Source organism: Lactuca serriola, chromosome 4 (assembly GCF_051521515.1).
Source record: "Lactuca serriola cultivar US96UC23 chromosome 4, Lser_US96UC23_V15, whole genome shotgun sequence".
Classification (NCBI taxonomy): domain Eukaryota; kingdom Viridiplantae; phylum Streptophyta; class Magnoliopsida; order Asterales; family Asteraceae; genus Lactuca; species Lactuca serriola.
In genome coordinates, this window is record NC_136411.1 from 332829521 (window position 1) to 332838297 (window position 8777).

Genomic DNA, 8777 nt, shown 5'->3' on the forward strand with positions numbered 1-8777 from the left:
TTATCAAGATCACCTTTGGTCAACAAAGTACTCCCATTACACTTAAATAATATTGATGACAACAAATCACCAACAAACCTCCCCTATTTAAGTGTAATCTTGATTAATTTAAAATGAAACATAACACAAACAAACTGACGCATAAATGAAATATTGTGACGATTGAATTTCACCGTAGTATATTACACAATCCGAATATTCGAATATCAGGGTGTCACTAAGGATTGAACCCTTTCTATCCATAGTGAATAGATGAAGATAATATACACAACAGTTTACATTCTCATAAGTTCTAACTTGACACTATATTTTACTAGCTTGTGTCCCATCCTTCAATAAGCATATCAAAGCCAAGTCTTAACTTCTTGAAGCAGCTAAACTTCATGCTTATATAGGTAGTCCTTTTATTCTTGCACCTACAAATGCAATTTTTCAAAAGAACTATTAAGAATATAAATTCAACCTCCTTTACTTGCAGTACTGAACACATACCTTGGGATGATGATAATAATGTGTTCCAATCTTCAAATATCAATCTTTCCAAATTGAATTCAACATCTAATATCACATTAGATGGGAATTGGGTATCTCAATATAAAAGATTTTAAGTGGACTTTAAACCCATCCTTACAGCCGCCTTGTGCACAAGATATCTTGCTAACCCTTTGGTTAGATGATCGGCTAAATTAAACTGAGTTCTTACAAACTCCACATATATCACACCAGTCATGATGAGCTCACGAATCATGCTATGTCTAACACCTAAATGTCTAGACTTTCCATTGTATACTTGACTATAAGCCTTCGCCAAGGTTGCAACACTATCACATCTGATAGAAATGGTAGATATCGGTTTGGGCCATAATGGAATTTCCTAAATCAAATTCCTTAGCCACTTAGCTTCTTTACCAACAGCAGACAAAGCAACAAATCCAGACTCCATGGTTGAGTTAGTAATACAAGTCTGTTTCTTAGATGCCCAAGAAATGGCACCTCCTCCAAGAAGAAACACCCAACCACTAGTAGGGGAGTGATCCTCTCAGTTGTTAATCCAGCTGGCATCTGAATAACCTTCTAAAACAGAAGGATATCCACTATAAGTTAATCCATAATTCATGGTCCCTTTTAAGTATTTGAATACTCTACTCACGGCTTGCCAATGATGTGAACTAGGATTACTAGTATATCTACTAATCCTTCCCACATCATATGCTATATCTGTCCTAGTACTAATCATGGCATACATAAGACAACCAATAGCCCTTGAGTATTCTAGTTGAGACACTAGAGATCTGTTATTAGGTAGAAGCTTAAGACTAGGATCTATAGGAGTGCTAACAGGAGAACAATTCTCAAAGTTAAACTTTTTCAATATCTTCTCAATATAATGAGATTGAGAAATTGAAATCCCATTGTTTCCTTTTCAAATTCTTATACCAAGAATTACTTCAGCCTCCCCCATGTCTTTCATATCAAAACTAGATGATAAGAATTTCTTGGTTTTATCAACTTCTTCTAAATCAATACCAAAAATCAACATATCATCTACGTATAAGCAAGTAATGACTCCTTTACCAGAAGTATCAAATTTGCGATATACACACTTGTCAGCTTGGTTTAATGCAAAACCATTAGACAACACAACATCGTCAAAGTTTTGATGCCATTGTTTTGGTGCTTGTTTCAAACCATATAATGATTTCTTCAACTTGCACACTTTGTGTTCATTTCCAGGCATCACAAACCCTTTAGGTTGTTTCATGTATATTTCCTCATCCAAGTCAACATTCAAGAATGCAGTTTTCACATCCATTTGATGAATCACAAGATTATGTATAGCTGCAAGAGCTAATAATAATCTAATAGTAGAAATTCTAGCAACATGAGCATAAGTATCAAAGAAATCAATGCCTTCCTTTTGTCTAAAGCCTTGGATAACCAATCTGGCTTTATACTTATCTATTGTGCCATCCACCTTCATTTTTCTTTTGAGGATCCATTTACATCCTAATGCCTTGCAACCAGGAGGTAAATCAGCCAATACCCTATTATGCATGATAGAATCAATCTCATCATGAATTGCCTCTTTCCCGAAATGTACATCCCTAGAAGCTATAGCTTCGCTGAAAGTCTTTGGATCCTCTTCAATATTAAAACAATATTGATGTTGAGAAATTGTCTCATTCCTTGTTCCTTCAACTAAATATAGTTGAAAATCAGATCCAAAAGACTTAGCTTTTCTAGCTCAGGTGCTTTTCCTAGGTTCGGGTACAAAACTTGCACCACCAGAAACATCTTCAGCTTGAGTAGCACTCTTGCTGGAAGATTGATGAATCATGTCCCTTGGTCTAGGTATAGATGTAAATCTTTCTTCATAAAAAATAGCATCTCTTGACTCTATCACTGTGTTTACAGACACATAGGCATTAGATTCTAAAACATAGAATCTATATGCTTTGGAATGCTCAACATATCCAATAAAGATACAATCTATACCTCTCTCACCCAACGTTTTCCTTTTGGGTTCAGTGAGCCTTACAACTGCTCTACAACCCCAAACTTTGAGATAACTCAAATTTGGTACCTTTTTACACCAAAGTTCATAAGGAGTATTCTTACTCCGTTTATTTGGAGTTCTATTCAAGATGTAACATGCAATTAACATTGGCTCACCCCAAAAACCATTCACTTAAACCAGAATACGACAACATGGAATTAACCATTTCTTTCAAAGTCCTATTCTTCCTTTCAGCTACACCATTTTGTTGTGGTGTATATGGAACCGTGGTTTGATATATTATTACAGTTGATTCAAAATAAAGTGGATCATAATACTCACCACCTCTATCAGTACGCAATACTTTTATTAATTCATTTTTATGAAGCTCAACTTGTTGTTTATAAATTTTAAATTTATCAAGTGCTTCATCCTTAGAATGTAGCAAATAGATATAACAATATCTAGATGCATCATCAATAAAAGTAACAACATACTTCTTGTTTCCAAGGGAAGGTGTTGCATGGAAATCACATAAATCACTATGTATAAGATCCAACACCTTGCTTTCCATAACAACATCTTTGAAAGGTTGTCTAGTGATTTTAGTTAGCATGCATGTTTTACATTTTTCATTATTTTTCATATCAAAAGTAGGAATTAAACTCATTTTAGACATGTCTTTTAATCTCTTGTAATGAATGTGTCCTAGTCTAGCATGCCATAATTTAGATTTATGAAAATTATTGCTAGTACTACTAGAAACCATGCAAACAAAATTATCACTAGAAGGATAATTAATATTAAGCATAATCATTCCATTACATATATAGCCAAATCCCATAAAAGAACCATGTCTTGACAAGAGATACTTGCCACTTTCTAACACTTGTTTGTAACCACAATTATTTAATACAATTTTAGACACAAGATTCTTACGAATCACTGGAAAATATAAAACATTGTTCAAACACAAACATTTCCTAGAAGTAAAAGTAAGTAAAACAGATCCAATGCCCTTGATTGGTTCAGTTGCAACATTTCCCATTTTCACAACAGATCCATCATCAATTGGTTGAAAGTCCTTGAACCAATATAGATCTTTGCAAACATGACTTGTTGCTCCCGAATCAACCCACCATGCAACATTATCATCCTGCACATAAAATGCTTCAGAAATCACAGAGATATAATTCTGAATATAGTTAAAATTCTGCATGAAAACAGAATTCTGACCTTGTTGCTTTTCTGGATCCTTGGATCCACTTGGTCCTGCACCATCCTTGTTCACTTTACGCAGACGACAATCTTTCTTGAAGTGACCCGGTTTATTACAATTCCAACACACCACTTTAGCCTTCTTGTTGGAAGACTTGTCATCCTTTCCTTTAAACTTCCTTTTTCCATTAGACTTCTTTTGATTCTTTGATCCTTCTCTATCCACCATGTTCACAGAAGAGGAACCAACTTGGTTCTTGCCTTTGGGATTGTTATCAAGTTCTTGAGTCCTTAAGGACTCTTCAATCCGTAAATGGCTTCCAAGTTGAGTCAAAGTCAATTCCTCTTTGTTATGTTTCAGATTGTGTTTAAAATCCTTCCAGGAAGGGGGCAGTTTGTCAATGATCACAGCCACAATAATGGCTTCATCCATTTTCAGATTGTGTTGAACAAACTGTCCCAGGATCCTTAACATTTCATGGTATTGTTCCATAACAGTCCTGGATTCAATCATCTTGTAACCCATAAAGTTACTGACAAGAAACTTCTTGCTAGAAGCATCTTCAGCCATATACTTGGATTCAAGAGAATCCCGTAGTTCTTTTGCAGATTCGAAATTTTGATAGATATCAAAAAGAGAGTCAGACATACCATTGAGAATATGACCACGACATATGTAATCATCATTTTCCCACTTTGATCTTCTTCTTGTTGCCTACAAAGGTTCATCTTCAACAGATTCTGGTAAGACTGGAATGGGTGTACTCAGAACATACACCACTTTCAGAGTGGTAAGGAGAAACTTCATTTTCTTCTGCCATCTACGAAAATCTTGGCCATCAAACTTGTTCAGTTATTCAAATTTACTAGTCATTTCCTTCATAGAATCACCATTTTTCATGATCACAGAAATGCTTTAATCTTTGTTAAAAATGGGGGTATAGTAAGGCTTGGAATTATGAGAATTGTGTAAAACACTTTTCAGATTAAAGCATTTGGGTGGTACTCCCAATATTCTTTAATCGGATAAGAATCAGAGAGACAAGAATTTAGAATGCTTTGATGATGATTTCGTCCTTACCAGAAAAAGAGACCAAAAACCGAATTTATGATCTTTGTCTGAAAACTGTCATATGATAGTTTCAAACTGTCATAAACTGTAAAAACTGACATAAAACGGAAGTTTAGATAAGGGTCAAACAATGGTTAATTCTCTGAAAATACGATTTTCTGATGCATTTTTTATATAGCAGCTCAACCCCAGCCAGGGGCGCTGCCCCCGGACCCCCGTTCGTTTAGGGGCTTTGCCCCTAAATGACAGTGTACTTTGAAAATTTGATCAAACTTAAACAAGTGTGTACTCCACACCTTCCTTACTTGTTTAATATTTATCAAGATCACGTTTGGTCAACAAAAGTAATCCCATTACAGTTAAATAATATTGATGACAACAAATCACCAACATAACTCAATGGAGCCCTTGGTGTTAATTGAGCATGTGATAAAGGAACAAATCATTTGAGAAGGGAATGTATAGTCTGTCAAACGAACGATTCAAGTGTCAAAGGAACAGAAAATATAAAAGGGGGTTTGGAGCACCTAGAAGAGGTTTGGAGAACTTGGGAGTGATATGGAGCAACAAGAGGACCTTATTGTACCATCTGATAAAGGGTTGGGCCAAGAAGGATTTTGTTGGACCAAGGGCATTCCTTCTTGCGCCAATCATATATGTCGGACTCCATGGAGAGTCCCTCTTGCACCATGATGAAGCCTTGTTGCGCCAAGTAGGTTCTTGTTGCGCCAAACATGGCCTTATTATGCCATGCATCATCTTGTTTCACCAAGATGGTGATGTTGCTCCAACCTAGAAGTTTTTGTACCACTCTTGATCCTTGTTACGCCATCTATACACTTGTTGGACCATCATGGTGCAAGATAGACCATATTGGTCCCTAATAAGTCAAGAATGCTATGAAGTCCTCTATGGAGCTCAAGATCATTCAAGTATGCTTATAAATTTGTATTTATCAAAGATTACCCCATGTTGTTGTTGGATTAATGTTTAAGTCCAAAATTATATTTGGTATGTACTTGACCCGACCGGCATGGTCCATTTGGGTTGCACTTCACCGACACAATTTATATGGATAGTCTTTTGAAAATAATATATTTATGATTTATATTAATATATTATAAGTTCTAATATATTAATATATAATCATATTATTTAATTAGTATTGATCAAGAATTAATTTATAATTAATTAATTGATCAAAAGGAACTAATTAAATATGGACTCTTAGATAACTTTGTGTAGTGGTCCAAGTTCATTTAGGTTGGGCTACGTCTTCATGGATAGTCCATGGAGCTTTAATCCATGGATCCTAGGAAATGAAAGGTAAGGGGTATTAGGGTTTAACCCTAATCCCGCACACTATATAAAGGGTCTTATGGTTCATGAAATGGGTCTAGTGGCTAGTGTGGATACAATAAAGAGGGCAATAACCAATTTCATAAGTGTGAGCCAAGTATCCATATTCTCTAAAGTCTTCCAAGGTGTTTTGGTGATTTGTGATTCCACTTGAGGCTTCCTATAACATCCGGAATTTCAGGTATTATATTTATTCATTTTATTTTGAGTTTTGTGGAAGAACTCGGCGAGTTGGTGCGTAGACTCGCCGAGTAGAGACGCGATTTCTCACCCGGATTAATGACCGGACTCGAGGATTTGCATTGGTGGACTCGGCGAGTCCGTGCTGTTTAATGAAACCCTAATTTCTCGGGTTTGGGGCCTATTTAAAGGGCCTTATGGCCGTCATTTGTGCTCACCAGCCCCCAGAGCGAAACCCTAGTGAGCTTGAGCGTTTGGAGTGAGAGAAGGAGCCGTGGTTGACCTTGGAGGTGTTGTCTAGCAAGGGAAAAGAAGCTATAGCCAAGAGGAAGCAAGAGGGTTAACTTCCTGACGATCTGAGGTCCGGAACATCACGTTTGAGGTACTATTTTCGAACCATTTTCTGTTGAGGTGATGTTCATGTTGATTTAGGGCTTATTGAGCCCTTTTGTGACTAGATCTAGTGCTCCCTTGGTCCCTTAAGCGAGTTAGGTTCTGGATTTGGACCCTTGGAGGTCCAGAGTGCCTCTTTGTCCAAGCTTTATATGAGTGTATGAAGGTCTTGGTTTGGTATCTTTGTGTTTGACGTTAAAACACCATTTATGAGTCAATAGGTGTGATATGAGCGCCAAGACATTAACTTTACGTGATAAATAAGCTTGGAAAGACTGGATCTATGAGTTAGTGGAACAGATCTGACCTCAGAAGGTCGTTTGGGGTTATGCATGGAATGCACTCATCGAGTCCATTGGCAGACTCGACGAGTTGGAGCGGGTTGTGCCGTGTTTTCGAACCAGGGATTGAGTAACCGAGTAGGGTGAGTGACTCGGTGAGTCGGAAGGGATTCAGAGGAATCGGGTCCCCGTAGGGACTCGGCGAGTTGGGTTGATCGTTGACCATTGACCAGAGTTGATCGGTGTTGACTTGATAGGGTTAGTCAACCCTAGTTGGGAAAGTGTTAATTAGAGATGTATTTATGTTATAGGAGCACTATAGCTCGGGAGATCGAACACTAGTGATTTCAAGGATTTACGAGTTACCGAGATACGTGAGGTGAGTCTTCTCACTATACTTTACCTTGAGTACGTAATTAGAGTTATGTGATACAGTGTTGTATGCTATATATGTGTGTTCTGTGTTGCATTGCATTATTCTATGTGATTTATGTTGTGCATGTTACAGAGTTAGAACCGGAAGGTTCACAGGGATAGAGCCTGAGGGTTCATAGAGTTGGGTGCACGGACCCAAAGAGTTATAGCCTCGAGTGGCTAATATGTTATATATATATATATATATATATATATATATATATATATATATATATATATATATATATATATATATATATATATATATATATATATATATATATATATATGGTATTTTAGGGAACTCTCTAAGCTTTGTGCTTACAATGTTTGGTGTTATTTGTTTTAGGTACTAGCGAGGATCGCGGGAAGGCGCCGGCCTGATCAGTACACACGAGGGATTTTTATGTTATGAGATCTTGGGATTGTTATATACTATGAATTTGAGTTTCAAACAAAGATATTTTTATGAATAATAAGTGAATTATGTTTTTATAAAATGCAAAAAATTGTTTTGAAATTTACGGTGTTACTAGTTGGTATCAGAGCCTTGGTTGAGGGATTCGAGTACACCTTCGGGCGTATTTGAACTCAAACTGAGGATTTGAGAAAAAATTTTCAAAAAGAGTAAAAGATTTTTGGAAAATGCAGAGCAAAGTTGTGTGTACGATCAGTCAGCGCCCGAAAGGTGATTTCCCAAGATACCTTTATGTTATATGTTTATGATATTGATATGATGTATTCTCATGGTAGAGTAGGGTTAGATACTCCTATTAGGACTAGAGTGGCCTGATTTGTGATGCGTTAGCCTAGGGAGAGGTGAACTGCTATGAGATGCTTGAGAGTGAGTAGGTAGCAGCGAGGAGCTTATGAGAGATCTGTTAGAGAGTGGATTATGCATAATAGAGTAATTGGGATTTGGGATCCGAAGAGGAGGACTTGGGGTGTATATTGATACGGTGCGGACAGTAGTATTTGGCCCGTACTACTGAAAACACCGGAGTGGTGTACAGTTTAAGTAAGAATCTTCGGGATGCCAGGGATCAAGGAGGGATGAGTTATTGAGTGCGAGTATACTCGAGTGAATTTCTAATGTATCGTATGTTGTATTTCAGAGGTAGATCATGGTGAGGACACGTCATATGCCAGAGAGCAGCGGGACTATTGATAAGGAGATCTGCTGGATCATCCATCAGGAGGTGGTTGCGGCCATCATGGCAGAGATACCAGAGATGTTCGGTTCTATTAAGACCATGTTGATTGAGACTTTTGACGAGCGTTATGCCGCTCTTTCTGAGGTTGCTGTTGCAGCGGCCACCGCAGCCGTCGCTGCTGCTAGGCCGCAAGGGGGTGACTCGTTGTT